Source organism: Aotus nancymaae, unplaced genomic scaffold (assembly GCF_030222135.1).
Source record: "Aotus nancymaae isolate 86718 unplaced genomic scaffold, 86718_ANA_hifiasm-v0.15.2.pri h1tg000019l, whole genome shotgun sequence".
In the NCBI taxonomy this organism is placed as follows: domain Eukaryota; kingdom Metazoa; phylum Chordata; class Mammalia; order Primates; family Aotidae; genus Aotus; species Aotus nancymaae.
In genome coordinates this window covers 38,547,860-38,565,898 of record NW_026988431.1, presented here as the reverse complement: position 1 = coordinate 38,565,898, position 18,039 = coordinate 38,547,860, and positions in this window count along the sequence as shown.

Here is an 18,039-nt window from a genome sequence, read left to right as displayed (position 1 = left end):
GCCATTGGTTTTCTATGTGCACATTTTCCTGATTTTCGGCATTACTTTTACAGTTTTTAAAGTTTAAGATTTCCTCCCCATTTCTTAAATGTGTGGGTTGAGTTTAATGGCTTCATTCCAAAGAGTCCAGTATGGAAAAGAGGCGGGGGATAGGAAGTAGAGAAACCTGAAAAACACCACTACCTCAGCCAGGACGTGAAGGTCAACATCAACAGTGATGACATGTTAATAGCATGTGTCCTTGATTGCTGTGATGAAAAAGGAATTTATCTCTGTAGACTTCCTCTCAAAAACCCATAACACCCATCTAGTCATGAGAAAAACATCAAACAAATTCCAATTAAGGAGCATTCTATGAAAGACCTGACCTGTAGTCCTCAAAATTATCAAGGTTATCCATAGCAAGGAAAGTCATGAGACAGTCACATCCAAGAGAAGCCTAAAGAAACATGACAACTAAATGTAATGTGGTATCCTGGAACAGGAAAGGGACATTAGGTTAAAAACAAATTCTGAATCAAGTATGGACTTTTGTTGAAATAATGTATTACAATTGGTTTATTATCATAAAAATATATCATGATAGTGTAACATGTTAATAATAGGCTAAACTGGGTGTGGGTATATTAGAACTCTTCTCTGTAATTTTTCTGTAACTCTAGAATTGGTTTAAAATAACATTTATCAAAATGTTCTTAGGTTTAAGATTCTCTATTTTTTCACTTCAATTTCTTTAAAAGTTTTCATTCATTTATGTTTCACCTTCATGAAGTGTTTTAAGTAAGGAAGGCATATTCTGTGAATTTATGCTTCTATATTTTCAAAACTGCATTCTTGAGTCTCAAATTCTCCTTTCTCAAGAAAAATAATACGTATCAAGCCACAATTTTCTTCAATGTGTTCTTAGCGGTCCCCTTTAAGAGATTTCTCTGCACAAATATGAAAAATTGTAACTTTGATATAATGAGATTTAAAATTCTTTATAGGGCTCACATGATTGATTTCCTATCACACAAACTATCTTCTGCAATAATATTTTACTTTATGAATACCACCCTGACGGCTAAGTTAAATCAACACAGCTTTTCCAATCAATCTTGGTAAAGAGAAAAATGATAAAAATATTATACAGGCCCTGCATTATAAACATTAGAGTAGAGTCTGGTGTAACAGAGGAATCTAACAAGCAATCCTGGGATCATAATTGATTTTGATCCTGAACTTCCCTCTACATGTACGAAGAGGTCAAATTATCTGTGTGGTAATTTACTTCAAATATAAACAGTGTGATATGCAAATGTAAATTCATTTACATTTTTATCTCAGTGGTGGCTTATTAGTGGTTGAAAGGACCAGTAAGAAATCTACACTTCAGAGATACCTAATAAGCACTTCAAATGCCATTCTTGACATCTACACCGGAATATTTGCTAATCAATATAGGAGATGTTTAGAAAATAACTTTCATTGGTGAAAAAATGTTGTTCAATGATGGTTTACCCAGATTAAAATTATTATGTAGACTCCACCACCCTTGAATGAACTAAGCAGTAAAAAGTCAACAAGCCAAACACTCTAAGCCTTTTGCTTCCCTGGCCTCTGAGTCCTCTCACTTCCCAGATGATCCTGTCATCTGGCTGCATTAGAGGGTAGGCTGGTTCACCAAAGTGCAGAACACCGTTTGTGGCCACATCAGAGGGAAACTTTAAATAGTAAGATCTAACATTTACTCATCTTTAGTGTGTTTCAGGCACTGTGCTAAGCCTCATACACATAGAAGCTAATGCATTCTCTCTCGATTCCATAAGAAACTCAAAGCTATATATTACATGTGAAGAAACTGAGTCTCAGAGGGGTCACTAAATTTGCTGATAATGAAATAAGCTCTCCTTAACCCACAGAACTTGATTATGTCCTGTGTTCTAACAGGTAAACATTCCAACAACAAAAATCACCTCCAGGCTTGTACTGCCTTTAATAAACTTCATAAAATGACTCCTTCAATGTCATAGTCTCCTTTGTTCTTCTACATTTCAAATGTTTGCTGTGATGCCCTTGTTTTTCAAATGTTTATTTAAATGTCTTTTCAAATGTGTATTTGACTTTTTCAGTGCTGCTTCCTAAATTTGCGAAATAAACATTTCCATTGATTTTAAATTAGTGTGTTTAAAACAATTTGTTATAGTCACTGAACTCTGGCTGGTGGTTGTCAGTCCCATCACCCTCCCCCAAAGTGACAAATGCCATGCTTCATCTTTGCCCACTACACATTGGTATAGTCTTGGCATAACCTGAAAAAGAGCAGGTCCTGAAAAACTAGAGGTAGGCGACAAGACATAGCCCATCTAGCAGGTGGAAAAACTCATAATGTCTTACTTTCCTGAAAATCTTCCCTGAACAGTTTTCAGTTCATGTGCTTTCATTATTTTAGGTAGAATCATACTAAGTCATCCTCTGTGCTTGCTTGTTCTTCTGACTTGCTTGTTTTCTGTTATCTCTCTCCACCACTTGACATAATTTCTGTGAAGTTTCATAAATAATTTTTTTCTAAGCAGCCTATTTGCATCCTTACTCAAGATCCATCTTTTATGGGTGTTCCCCTGTTCGACAATCAAAAAGATAAAGTGTTCTTTCCCTGTGCAGTTACTTTCAACCAAGTGGACTCCATTCTACATTAATTTGACGTACCAGGGATAAGCCAACGTATTCTCTTGATGGCTTTTAGAACCATTATGACCTGAATCAGCTAAGAGAATTTTTTTCTTCCTAATAGAAAAATTCCATTATGGCCAAATGGAGCCTGGTATCTCTGGAAGAAAGCATACAAAAGAAAGCCAATTCATAATTGACTCCCACTCAGATGACCCGGAGAGGCTGCAAGCCTCCCTAAGTATAGAGTGAGACAGAAAAACAGAGACAGAATTAGATAAAGAAAAAGAGAGAGAGAAAATTTAGACACAAACTTGAAAAAGTATCTGCAAAGCCCTCAGGAGTAAAAGTCCTAATCCTCATATCTTGGAGGAGGCCCAGGTCCCTTCACCAGACTATGTTAGAGAAAGTGGACACCTGTGAAACACTTGGCGTTCATAAATGACTGCCCAGCAACCTCAGTAACCTTTGAGCTTTGTTTCTAGACTTATAACCACCCTTGCGGTGAGTCCCTGCAAGCTTTCAGATTTCCCTCCTCAGGGATGCCAAGATAGAGTCTGTGAAATCATCTCAATATAAGATTAAATATTCAAAACATAATTATTGAGGTTTCTAGACCCTAAGGGGTTCACTCCCTTAGAAATAATAGCCAGGGCGGGCCATCCCATTTATAGTAAATAAAACAAAGACTGATCCCAGGAAAAGTCTGTTTTTCAGAAATTAAATGATTTGCTGTCCATTCTTTCACTTTTAAATAATTGGAAGTAGATAAAAATAACCTCTCTCCTCGAGTAAGCCTAAATTACAAAGGACAGTGGAATAGAAAAATGATTAGTGTAGCAGAAAACAGTGAGTACATTCTTAAATCCAAACAGGTGTAATTGTGAGAGCAGCATTGCTTCTGGTTGTAAGGTAATATCTCTTCTATATTGAAGAAAGACTGTATTATCCTAAAAAATAAAATAAATAACCTACTTGAATAATTATAAACATATTATAAACCTGTTGAATTATAGATGATATTGAGAATTTCTTAAGACTTTTATGAATTGTCTAGAAAGTGGTGCTCCAAATTCATTACCATATAAAATTTCTGTTTTAAAAATGTATATAGTTTAAAGGTATTAAATGTGTTGAATCTTACAAAATACTTCATTTGACTGTAACAGTTGTTTCTTAAACTGCAAACACACTGAAAGTCTGTGTATGAAACTAAAAAATATACAAAATAGTTCTCATTTGTTTCCTAGCAGTCTTAAGCCGAAAGCAAAAGAAAGGAAGAAAAGAAAAGAAAAAAAGTTACTATCTTTGGTATGATAAAGCTCAGCTACAGTTAAGGAATTGATTATAGATTAGAGCCTGAGGTCAGGCTCTGAAAGTGAGTAAAAAGGAGGAGGGAGGGAAAACTTCAGTTCTAGAAAACTGGGGAAGGAGGCAACTTAATTACCTTCTTCTTCTTTAATAAATATTTATATTTTATCTTATTTTATTTACAAAACATTCACTGCAATTGTGAGGGGTTTGTGTCTTGGTTTAGTTAAATGCCTTCCTTAGAAAAACTTTATCCAGATGGCGTGGTGGCTCACGCCTGTAATCCCAGCACTTTGGGAGGTCACCAGAGGTCAGAAGTTCAAGACCAGCCTGGCCAACATGGTGAAATCCCATCTCTACAAAAATACAGAAATTAGACAGGCATAGTGGTGGGTGCCTGTAATCTCAGCTACGCAGGAGGCTGAGGCAGAAGAATCACGTGATTGAGGTTGTAGTGAGCCAAGATTGTACCATTGCACTCCAGCCTGGGCAACAGAGTGAGACTCCATCTCAAAAAAAAAAGGAAAAAAAAAAAAGAAAAGTAAAAATTTATCCAATACATAGAAATAAAGCAAAAGGATGGCTGTGTGTTCTTTCATTGTCATACTGGAATGAAAGTCTAAAATGTCATGGAGGCTGGCACAGTAGCTCACGCCTGGTAATTCCAACACTTTGTAAGGCTAAGGTGAGTGGATCTTTTGAGTCCAGGAGTTTGAGACCAGTCTGGGCAACATGTCGAAACTCCATCTCCAGGAAAAAAAAAAAATTAGCTGGGTGTGGTGGTGCATGCCTGTAGTATCAGCTACTTGGAGGCTGAGGAGGGAGGATCACTTCAGTCTGGGAGGTCAGGGCTGTAGTGAGCTGAAATCAGCCACTGTACTCCAGCAAGGGTGACAGAGTGAGACCTTGTCTCAAAAAATTAAATTAAATTATATTAAAATGAAATAAAAATTAAAAAGCTGACTTGGGGAATGTACTTTTGTTGACTATTTCCTATTGATTAAAGTTCAGACTTTGCAAAGCTAGTTATTAACTTGTAGACAATTGATAAGTTGCAAATGACTTTTGTTTGATAAGGATGCAAATAACTTCTGCCTTGTAGAAAATATAAACCTAAAAGTTAAGACTTTATTTTCCTGTTTTTCACCTAATTCAGTGCTCTTATTTCAGCGTTATTTTCTGAATCTTCCTTTGACCCCAGCTTTGTCATCCCGCTGGCTCCCTCACTGATGAGTTAAATTAAACTTTGACTTACTACATATGTATACAAGAATTATGTTAACAGTTTAAGTATTATATTTTGACATCATTAAATTTCAATGATTTAAAAAAATAGTAAGAATAAAATTTCTATTGGTTTACAATAATTTTAAAGAATATAATTTTACATTATACTCTATAGTTACAAATGTAATTACTACAGGATATGAAATCAGAAATCTCAGGCACAACATATTTGTTTCCAGACAAGAATTTGAACTTCTGTACCAAAACTAAAGAGCCAATTAATGCTTTATGACAATATCATGTAAAACATGACATTTTCTTTTCTTTGAAATGAATTGCAATTGAAATATGCTATAATTGTAAATGTGGGTGTCCTTTACAAATAGCATTGTAGCAGGTCCCAGATAATCTAAAAATTGCATGAATCCATAGAAATGTTTCCACTTGAATTTCTCAAGTATAAAATCTTCCACATTTTCCAGTTATTCTTAAACCAATTGCATTCTATTTCAATATGCCTTTGATATGTCTTATAATATTCTTAGGTTTTAGAAGTCTGAATTCATTAGTCCTAAGGTAATAAGTTATCTATTGTGTTTATCAAAAAGCTTCTGAAAAAATAGCATTGTACATTAGAACTTTCATTAAACTAAAGATACCAATAATATATATGCAGTAGGTTTGTTTTTGACCTGTAATTCTAGGCAAATCTAAGTACCTATATATGCATCTTTTGTTCTTTGATAATTATATGAATTGTAATATATGAAGTATTGCCTCAATATCCCAGGGGACAAATTAAAGATTTCCTAAAAATTTAGCTTAGAAAAGGAAACAAATTCAAAAGCTTGGAAGATACAGATACTATTTAGCAGAGTTTAAAATATATTTAATTGAATGTATAAAACACACAGATTCTGATATTACAAAAAAGTCAGTAATACTTACATGTTAAGATATAATGTATATGCAGTCATAATTATATGTTTTTATTAAAGATACTGGTTTTATTATAAATAATGTACAAAATATTGAGACCAACTATTTGCATTTTATTTTACCACATGGCAGAGCAATTTCTTCTCTCTTCTAGTAATTGATGATAATCACCAAGAAAAGACTAGTAGCTAACAACTTTTACTCTCTTAGAATTCATATAATTAGCTGTAACAATGCCAAGGCCCTCAAATTGAAAGCTAATGAAAATAACTGAACCAAACTATCTATCACTAAGTAATTATGTAGCCACACAAAGACTATATACTGTCTAGAACAAAGTAATTTGATTGCAAATCCTTAGAGTAATGCAGTTTATAAACAAAAAGAAATACACAGAAATGTTTGGACTTCAGTAGTTTTATTGTTTGTATTAATGTTGTATTTTTATCTTAGCACTATGGTGTATTAGTAAATATTAATTATTATTACACATTTAGTAAAGTAAATAACTATTTATATTGACTCTGTTAGAAAGCTAGAACCCCATAAGCAATATCATATACTATATATAGGAGAAAACAAAGAAGGTAATATTTTTAAATCAAGAATTAAAATTAGAACTGATAGAATGAGGTTAGAAATTTCCCGTAAGAAATATGTTTATGAAGCAAGATTATCTCATGTCTTTACAGAGAATCTTAAAAACCAAAACAAAGCAAAATCTTTTTTTTTTTTAGCTTTGTAGGCTGAATGTCCCAGAAATAATGCCACTCTCACAAAGCATCCTTGTACCAGGTTCTGGTCTCTAGTAATTTTTTTCCAGGCTTCTGGAAGCCTGATTATGAAGATAATCTTATGAAGTAAGATTATCTCATGTCTTTACAAAGAATCTTGAGAAACAAAACAAAGCAAAACCTTTTTATTTTTTAGCTTTCTAGGCTGAATATCCCAGAAATAATGCCACTCTCACAAAGCACCCCTGTGCCAGGTTCTGGTCTCTAATAATTTTTTTTCCAGGCTTCTTAGACACATGACTAATGCTGTATTTGAGGCAAAAAGGTATAAAGTGAATGGAGATGACTTTATTGTGCCAAAAAGCTAGAAAGCTTTCAAAGTCTATGGGATCATGTCAAAATTACAACAAAGCCAATCTAAACGGGGCTTCCATTAGCTAAAGTCGTGGTCATCTGAGCATCAAAAAGACAAAACTGTCTGGAGTCGACTGCCATACATCAAATCTGAAAAGCCATAAATCCACAATTATACATGGAAAAGTAAAAGCTAACATAAAATCAACTAAGAAAGAAGAACAAAAAAAATGTATTTCTATTTTGTATTAAATCAAGATGATATTACTGAATCATTTATTATGATGAATATGCAAATAAGTAAATATAAATACATCAATTAGAAGTCATTTTCTGATTCAAGGGAAATATCATTAGAAAGATTTCATAAGGTATATCCTGGAGTCAGACAAAGCCACATAAAATAAACAACATTTAATTAAAATAAAAAGTATTTTAAAAGAATCATATGATCCGAAGAATATAGAAGAATGCAAGGTTCCATCATATTCCCAGACCACATTTCTCAGGAATGAGGACAAGATTAATTTATGGGGAAACTGCAGACTCCTACAAGTAATAAAAAGAAGTAGGCTATAAAAATAATGAAATTTCAGGGCCACAGGTTCCATCATTGTCTTGAAGTTATAGAATAATTGGCATAATAACTGCAAATGGGATTCAGCACATTTCTGAAAAGAGCATATGGGTAGCGTGCAACAGTATACAGCACAACATGGAAGTCTGGAAGAACTGCATGGAGGCACAGGACAAATAACCTCAGGACTCCAGCATAAATTGGAAAAAGCATTAGGTTAACAGTGGCTGTAGGATTTATTCCATCTTTACCTCACTTGCAGTGTCATTTGCTGCTGCCTACCAAACAGATCCTCCTTACCCACTTCTCATCATGCCCATCTTCTCCAATGTCTCTTACAGTGAACAATGATAGTGTTTTAAAAGGCAGAGGTAAGGCTAAAAAATATATCAGTATAAATCTGCATATTTTTATAACCAATGAAGAAATAATATGATGATAAGATTAGTCCCACTTAGTCAAAATAAAGTTGCATGGGAGGCCGAGGCAGGTGGATCACGAGGTCAAGAGATCGAGACCATCCTGGTCAACATGGTGAAACCCCGTCTCTACTAAAAATACAAAAAATTAGCTGGGCATGGTGGTGCGTGCCTGTAGTCCCAGCTACTCAGGAGGCTGAGGCAGGAGAATTGCCTGAACCCAGGAGGCGGAGGTTGCGGTGAGCCGAGATCGCGCCATTGCACTCCAGTCTGGGTAACAAGAGCGAAACTTCATCTCAAAAAAAAATAATAATAAATAAATAAAAATAAAGTTGCAATATATGTTCTAAAATTTAAAAATTAATTTTTTAAAATCCTTTTACTCCATGTAACACGATTCATGAGCCCTTCAATATCATATTGCTCTTTATTCTTCCAAATAATAACAACTCTAACTGTTTTCAAAGTATATCTACATTTATTTTGACATCTGTATTTACTTTATGGTCTCTCTCTGGGTTTTGAATGTATATTTTAATTTTTAAAAAATCATATTTGATCTAATTTATTGTTAATACTCTCATTTTCAAAATATTTACTTGAGCCACTTTGAAACTGATGTCCTAAGAATTAAGGTGTCTGGCTTCTAACTGATATATGCTCCCTTCTTTCTTTCCTCCTGCATGAAGATTTTAAATAAAAAATAGGAGCCATGTTTCCAAAAGCCAAAAGATTCCAAATGTAATCTATACTTGTATCCATGGAAGACTCTGAGAATAAAACTTAGTATCCCATTGAACAAATGTTTGAAGACAGAGAGTAGAGCATTTCCCTCAGACCTAATAGGTTCCATGGTATCTCTTTGCTAGTAAGTAATGGTTCACTTGGTAGAATCTGGCATATATATTCCTTCCATTGTAACAACATACCCCTGGTACAAAAGTGTGAATAATCAAAAGCTCTTGATATTTATTGAAAGAACCTAACAATTGCTGAACAGCTGTACTCATAGCACAAGGTTATTTCACTATGCTAAATGTTAATATTCTTATGGACTAGATCAAAATTAATCAGTAATCAGAACTCAGACTTTGCACTTTGCACAACAAAGTTGGACAAAATGCTTCTTTAACTACCTTTGTATGCATTTTTAAAATAAGCAGGCTAAATTTTGTCATTTTGTCAATAAAATATTTTTAAACTTTACCATGGATTAAAATTATAATCATGTAATATAACTTTTAAAAAATGCATATGCCCCTGGAGAGCCAAGAGACCCTTGTGTGACTTCTCTCAGTGCTGTAATTATCTGTAGTACCTTGGGCAAGTCATTCTGATTTTAACACTTTCAACTCTCATTCGTTTTCCTCTGAGTATTGTGGTAAGATCAAACAAGAAAATATATATGACAGTGCTTTAAAAAGTTAAAAACTAATAAGGCTACACTTCTCAACATTTTTTTTCTACCAAAGTTTACATAACAGATGACATTTACGTACACTGTCCACTCCTATAGGAATATTTACGTATTTTATGAACACAGCACTTAGTATGTTCCAGACACTGTTCTTAGCAATTAGTAAATAACAATTCATTTAATCCATAACTCCCTATGAAATATCTATCGTTATAATTCCTATCTTACAGATAAGAAACTGAGACACAGAGAGGTCACATGGCTTGTCCAAGGTCATACAGGTAGTTGAGTTGCAGATCTAAAATTCAAATCTAGCACCATGGCTCCACAGCTACCACAAGAAGCTGTCTCTAATGAAAATAAAGTGAATTATTGTTGCGGTTTCACCCAACTACTTGAGGACTCCAAAGTATCATTTTTCATGGAAACAAAGGAGCTATTTTTAAAGTTTAAACCTTTCTTAAATTGCAAGATTTTAAATCAGCTCCCCTTCAGATAATAATAATAATAAAACAATCACTTGAGAGGCACATGATATACAGGCAAAGAGGAAAGATTCTGGAGTTAAAATTCACAACATTTTAGCACTAACGTTTTCAAAAGATCTTGTAATTGTTGGTCATGAGTATTAAGATCAAAGAATAATTTTTGTGATTTTCCTCGTTCAAGACCTGCTGCTGAATCATTTCCCACAGGTTCAAGTTCCCTAGAGCGTCTCATCTATCTGTTTCCACAAGAGAGAAAAAGAAAAAATAGGCAGAGAGCAGAGTAATGCTTCTCAGATGATAAAATTCCTGTGGCTTATTTTCCGTTCTTCTTCTTAATCAGAAAGCAGTAACTTTTCACTCATAAAAAATAAAAAGAAGCCCTTGTTCCCAGGCAGCAGTTCTAGTGGTACCTGCCAGTCAGATGTTTAGCGAAATTTAGTACCAATGGATTTCCTCTTCAGCTAGAATTGCCTCTAGCAGCAATTTCATTTTATGCATATTTCAGCAAGGTAATTTTTCAGAAATGATACCTCAACAGACTTGCATCCTTAATAGAAGCAGGAGTTTTAAACACTGCAGCAAAAACAAAGCATAATTTCACAGTTATTATTACACAACAAACAGGAGTGTTAGTGAATGCCTACTATGTGCCAGGCCCTGCACTCATCAAGAGAGACCATGACAAGCCAAAGACGCTAAAAGAGGTTTCACAGCAGCAGTGGAAACAGTCACAGGAGTAAGTAACGACAGAACAGTGTGATTCGTGGGCTGACATGGTCATACAAAACACTGTTGAAACGCTGCAGGTGAACAGCTCCATCATCCTGAGGAATCACTGATGAGATGACCTTTACTTTCGCCTTGAAGGGCAGTAGAATTTTAATAGGTGGAGTAGGGTGGCAGAAGGTGTCGATATTTCAAGGAGGAAGAACAGCACAAGAAAGGGCAGAGATGAATGAAAGGCAATAATTTGTTTGTGGAATTGATGATAATTCTTAGTAGCTGAAGAACAGCACCCATGGGAAGAGGTTGGTGAGGAATGAGACCCAAGAGATGTGTGTAGACAACTCGTGAAAAACCTTGTGAGGCATTTTAAGAAGTTTATATTTTATCCCATAGGAAAACAGGAGCTGTTGTTGTTGTGTATATATGTGTATGTTTTTAAGTTTAAAAGCAACTCAAATAATATAAAAGTTTATAGTTTTAGAATATCACTCTTGTTGCAGTGTGAGGGTTAGAGTAAAAGAATAAATTAGAGACAGGAAAGCTTGTTAGGGAAGTGTTACACAATAATTCTAGTGGAAGGTAATGAGGGAGTAGCCAAGGACATCAAGAAGGTAGATTTAGGAACTCTTCATGATGTAGAATCAATAGAAGTCAGTGGCCATTAGGTTAGTTGAGATGAGAAAAAGGATGACTCACAGGTTTGTGGTTTGGATAATTGATACCACTAGTTAAGCTAGGGAGTATAAAAACAGATAGTTTTACTCAGAAAGCAAACACTGAAAAAAAGCATTCCTGATACCCGTGCTCTGCAAGAAGAAAAACAATGGGAAATAACTGAAGCAGAGACTCTGAAGGGGGCTGAAGGGAATGTTTGAGTGCAAAGTGAACAAGGAGACAGGAGTAGGTAGCATGATCAGAAGTGGAATCTCAAAGTGAGAGCAGTAAGAAGGAGCTATGATCCTGTAGAAGTCATGAGGTGTTAGAAGCCACGGGGGATCAAAAACCACGACAAAAGGAGAATGAAGAGAAGTCCACTGGTCCAAGGCAAGAACAATAGAAGCAGAGATGATGCTCAGTGGGTCACTCTCTCATGGAGCCCCTCCAAAGTCAGGATGCTGGCTCCAGCGGGTACAGCTTCTAGAGTGGCTGCTGGGTCGGCAGGAGTACTGTTGGTTAACTGCAAGACAACTGCTGTTCCCCAACGAGTCCTGACCACATGGCTGTTCCAGGTATTCCAGGACTGTACAGAGAGCCCTCTATTCCTCTGCTCTTTCCTGTGTATCCTGACAACAAACCCAAATAACTTGAATCAGCACGAGCACATCCCTATTTCTTGAAAAACAAACAGTGAACAAGAGCAAAATGTGTAACGCCTTTGAGAGTTTCAGAGCAATTATACTTTCCAAATACCAATTTACTTATTTTCTGTTGCATGTTTTTTACTGCCTTATTTGGTAATTTCTACAAGCTTGCCACAAAAGAAGACATTTAAACCCTGCATATCATTTATTTTCAGCTCATGGCATTGAATAATTTACATGGCAAACACCTCTAGAAATTTGACATAGTAGTATAGCATATGTAATACATCCAAAGGATAGACTATCTTAAAAATTAATTTCTGAAAAACCTCATGTATTTGTGTTGAAAATCAAATAATCTTATGTGTATGATTTTAATGCCAAAGAAATTTAAATATAAAAAGCTATTCTTCCGTCTCAAAAAAAAAAAGTATTCTTCAGACACTGTACATTCCTAATTATATCTGTTCATAATTTCTAACATGTTTTTATCTCATGTTAAGTCAGAGGTAGCTGTAATTCTTGAGGTTTTATCTGAATCAAAATTAATAAAGAATTTGCTGTGGGAACGTACAGAACAGATTATGTGATTTCTTCAAAAAATAAATAATAAAGAAAAAAAGTAAGAAGGCATGAAACCCATAATTGAAAGAGGCTTTTTAAAATCATACCAATTATAAAATCATATTAATCATCACGTGTGCACCTGATTCAAATAATTTAAGTAAATTCAAACAAAATTTTAAATAAACATTAAAAATTGTGATTTAGGAGACACTTGGAAATTTAAACACTAATCGGATTTTGATGACAAGGAGGAATCTTATTAATTATATTTATTTTTGGTAATGTTTTTGGTTATGTTTTTAAGAAAACAATTCTTATCTTTTGGAACACATACTAGGATTTATTTCAAAATAACAGATGAGGTGAAAGAATGGGTGAGAACACAAATGAAAGAAGATAGGCCGTGAGATGCTAGCTGTTGAAGATGGGTAAGGGATTCTTAAAACAATTGTGATTCCTTTTGCATATATTTTGAAATTTTTCATGATAAAAACTTTTTAACATCAATGCAGAGCCTGAGCACTTGCATTTTCTGAACCTTGATACTACATAAGTGGGAGAATTTTGGCATCAGACTTCTTCGTGTGTGTGTGTGTGTGTGTGTGTGTGTGTGAGAGAGAGAGATGTGTGAAACTATAATTAGAAGCAAAATGCCAACATAGTAGTGATATATGAGGGTGGTGTAATTCTAAGAACACTTTTTAAAACTTTTCTACTTATCTAGATTATATTTTCTATTCTTTCCCACACTGGATATTTATGATACTGTAATCATATTTTTTCTTTCATTTTGCACAAATATTCATTATACCTGTGATGATAGATGAGATTACAGTGCTGAAATTATGTTGCACAAATTGATGGATTTCCTTGAACTAAAATATGTGTATGTTGAGAGTTCCTGAGACAATCAGACCCTGACAGCGCAAATCCTTTCATTCCTAGTTCTTCCTTATTTCTTGACTCTCACATTGAACATGATATTGTTTCAACTGCTTCGAAGTTTATACTTTCTTCATGATTTACTTTCCCACATTTTCATGTGTCAAATTCTAAATTTTCTGCCAAAAAACATTTTTTTCTTCTTCCTCATGTTTAACTTGTCAAGTTAATTCTTTTGACAAGATGCATTTCCTGAGATCTATAACTTTAAAGACATTTATTGAGCATCGACTAAGGAGTAAATCTGCAGGCAGACAGGAACTGTTTAAAATCTCCCCTATCTTTAATTCACTTACAGGAACTTTAGGTTTACTGTAAAACCTGAGTACTTTTAAGGTTCAAATATATGCATTTAGAAGTTCCTTTTATTTTTTCATTTAATCTAACTCAGAGAGTTTCAAACTCGGTATGCCTAAGAATTAGCATACAGTTCTTTACATACAAAGCTACATATGCATTATTTTATGGACATTTAAAGGATGTTGAAAGGCAATTTTGGCTGAAATGTTGCCTTTGTGCTGATTTTAGAACTTAATTTCTTTGTCAGATACAATAATACTGTACCAGGAAGATAATTCAGCCAAAAAATTAAATTTTACATTGCTGCATTTGTATTAGTGTCATAATGACTTCTAAATGTAATTATGTATTTAATGGCAGCAATCCATACTGTTGAAAATTTTATTCAAGTGGATCCCTCAGAACCCTTGGGGCCAAAACTCTGACTGGCTCAGTTCTCCACTAAAAGTGTTGTTGTAGATAGAATGCTTGGAAATGCTTACATACTTGGGAAGTAGGTAAAATAAGAAGGAAAACTGAATTCATTAAAAGAACACCCCCTTGAACTTCCATCCAGATTTTTGCTTAAAGCTCACACTATTCCTCTGTCCCTCATCCAGTGCCCTCTCTCTGGCGGCTCACTCTTCCCTGATCTCTCAGTTTACATTCCAGTCCCTGCACTTATCTGGCATGCATCTGGACATACTTCAATAACTAAGCATTTGTCTCTAAGGTCACATGAGAAAGAAATATTCTCCCTCTCTGGACTTTATTTTTATACCACCAACACCCCAAAAAATATTTGATAGTAAAATCTCATTACCACAAGCCCCACATGGGATAAAAGGAAAAGCACCATAGAGGATTCTGCCTTGATGAGAGCTGAAGAAATGCACCAGGATTGGTCCCTGTCCACATCCACTGTTCAGCCAGCAGGCCCAACTTGAGGCCAAATGGAGGTGCCGAGAGTGAAAACTTTATGACCAACAGGTTTCTAGTATAAGAAATGTTACAAGGCGGCCTTTGGTAGCAGCTATACAACTGTGAATAAAAACAATAAGACTCAAATGTCAAGCATAAGAAATGCATTTTTCTTACTTTACTCTTAAAGAATGCACTAGGGAGAAATTCAGCAAATAAAACCTATTGAAAATACAAGCATTCCTGCAGGCTTATTTCCAGTGGGACATTAACACTCACTTGCCGTAATAGTTCTATTAATGAAGAGACTGTGACACGCTTATCCATCAGGCATTTCATAAGCAAGACAGAAAAAAATACAAAAGATTGAGGTGTTAGCCTCAGAACTTCATGTAGGGGAGTAAAAAAATATGACATATGGTATGAAAATATGACACAATACTAAGGAAATAGCATCAAATCTGTGGGAAAACATAAAATAGGCCTCTTAAGATTTAGCATAGAAGTAAATGAGGAGAAATCACACTAAAGGATATTGGGGAAGAAATATAATATTAACTCTACAGTCAAGACAGGTGGAAGGTTTGAATAGTGGTTGGTTGGAGAAGGCTCACCAACTGACCTGTCGAAGGGCAGGGTGGCGTAGGTTTCAGTAGGACACTCAAATGATGGCATAGTTTGATGTAGTTCCAGCCACTCCTATAATTGCCAACAGGAACTCAGGAATGGAGGGTGTGTTGGAGGAATATGCTGGGGAAGAAAAAAACTGATGCATCATCTCTCCCCTCTCATTTTTAATAGCAGTAACTCAATTTCACTTTCCCATCCTTGAGAGCTTCTCTTACACACTTCCTTCCCAAGGTCTGTTATTATTTTAAGAGAAAACCTAATCTTTCCCTTCACAATTGAAATGAACAGGTATAAAACTGAAGTTTGTAAGGCATAATGCTGTTCAGGGTAAGACATGTATTAAACACACTTGAGAGTCGGAAGAAGCTCACTCAACAGTCAAAAACTCAAATGCTCACAGGGCTAACTGGTGACAGAAATGAGTGAAGCTACTGAGGAGGGGGGAAAGGAAGAGATGGGTAACTGCAGACAACATGCTTTGCCTGTAGTGGACAGATCATTACCCAGCTTCAGCTGAGGGTGGCCAAGGAAAAGTCTGGATCATTACAAATATTGCAGGAGCTTCTTATATTTCAAAACAGATGATGATCTCAATTTTTAGATAAAAAACTTGTTTTTCAAATGTTAATAACTATTTTATTAAAACAAGCAAATAAAGAAACAAGGTATGAGCAAACAAAACAGTTTTGCTTCCCAAACACAGCAAATGCAAGGCATGGATTAATACTTTGTGACCTGCTCACCAAAGAGTATTCTCTCCTAGTAGTCAACTAGGAGCTGCTAAAATCTCTTCCAGTAGAAGAGAAGAGGGAGGCACTAGCTTAAGGTGGGTAAGGCAAAAAGAAGTGAGGTATATTTTGAAAGCCTCACAATTTTGCTCATTGCAGCCCTGTCTATTTAAGCAGAACAAGCAGAAGCTGTGTATAGACACTTGCTAAGCCCAGCCACATACAAAGCTTTGCTTTTCACAGTTTTAACACTGCCAACTTCATGATAAAGGAGATTAATTACCAGAGTTTTCACTAATCAAGGTAACACGCTATATGTTTTTTGGCATAAAGCATATTTATGAATCACATTAAGTTCTATCTATATGAAATTATTCTTCCTAGATGCAGCAGACTGTGGCTTTGGATTCTGTAGCCCAAACATCAACAATGACCTCAGAATGTTGATTTTTTTTTTTAAGAAATTAAACATAATCTGCAATGCAGCAATAAATTACTGCAGAGCTTTGAGCAAGAAGCCTTCTGCACATTGTCAGTCGGAAACGTGAAGACATCAGCTATCAAGGTCACCAAAAAACACTATAGAAATTTCTTTTACTGTTCTTAGATAGTGAAATGTATCAATCACTTAACTGGTACATAGGACTTATTTTAAGCAAAGAAAAATTTGACATTTCCTATTTATTTGAAGGTAGGCAGCAAGCTAATGAATAGTTTTGGGGATAATAAGAATGCTACAGGGTTAATTAGATGGCAGGAAATACCCATCAGGAAACCCTGAAGTACTGATGTCCCTATGAGTTAGGAACATACACGTGTTTATAGGTATGTGCCTGAAGAATTTATAGTGTATGTGGAGAAAGTGTTCTCTTGGAGAAACTAGAAACATTCATATGGTTTCATGATGAATTTTTAAAAGCTGGTACTGCTTGCTTACATGCTTTTTGCACTCTGTTGTAAATTTATTTTTTATATAAATAAATATTATCTCATTACCAACCACCTCCATTAGAATCTAGCAGACCATGAAATAGGCTTTGGAAGATCAAGCAATGCACTTAGGCCCAGAAAAACATTGTTTTGGCTTCTAGCTGAAGAACTCATGGAAAAATAAAACTTTACATAACAGTTTGGAGAACATACACTATATAATCTTTTCTAGTCAAAGGCGGCAACTAAAAATGAAAGCAGATTACTCATAACTGTGAAAAATAAATCAGTTTCTATTTCTACCTACTCCTTTGTCCACCTTTTTAGTATTTCTAACTCTTGCATTTTTTCAGTAAAGAGCATATTTTCTCTAATACAAAAATAAAACAGGGACAAAGTATCCTGAGATTTATATCTACTAAGTTAAACACTAAGTACATGACTGATCCACTCTCCCGCTTACTCTAAGTATATAAAAATTTCCAAGAATAATGTCACTAAAAGTATTATAAAATTCAAGAGCCACATTCTAGATTCCATTCTGAAATGCTGCTAAACTACAAGTGAATCTAGTTTATATTCCGTTAAATAGGTAAATGATGCCCAATGACAAACATGGTAAATTCAGTCAATTTTGATTAAAATCATTCATTTAAATTTTTATTTAAATTGCATAAATTATATCAGCTTTTATAAAAATATACCAGAAAGTCCATGTGCCCAGAGTTCAAAATTCAAAAGAAATGTTTAAGTACCCTCCCGAAGAAATATTAAAGAGTAATGCATTTATCCAGGATTTAAAAAGTGAGCAGGAAGTGTAACAACACGAATTTTATAACACAAGTCCTATTGCCAGGTTTAGGAACTGGCAAAGCCCAGAAATCGATGCAAGAGCCTGGC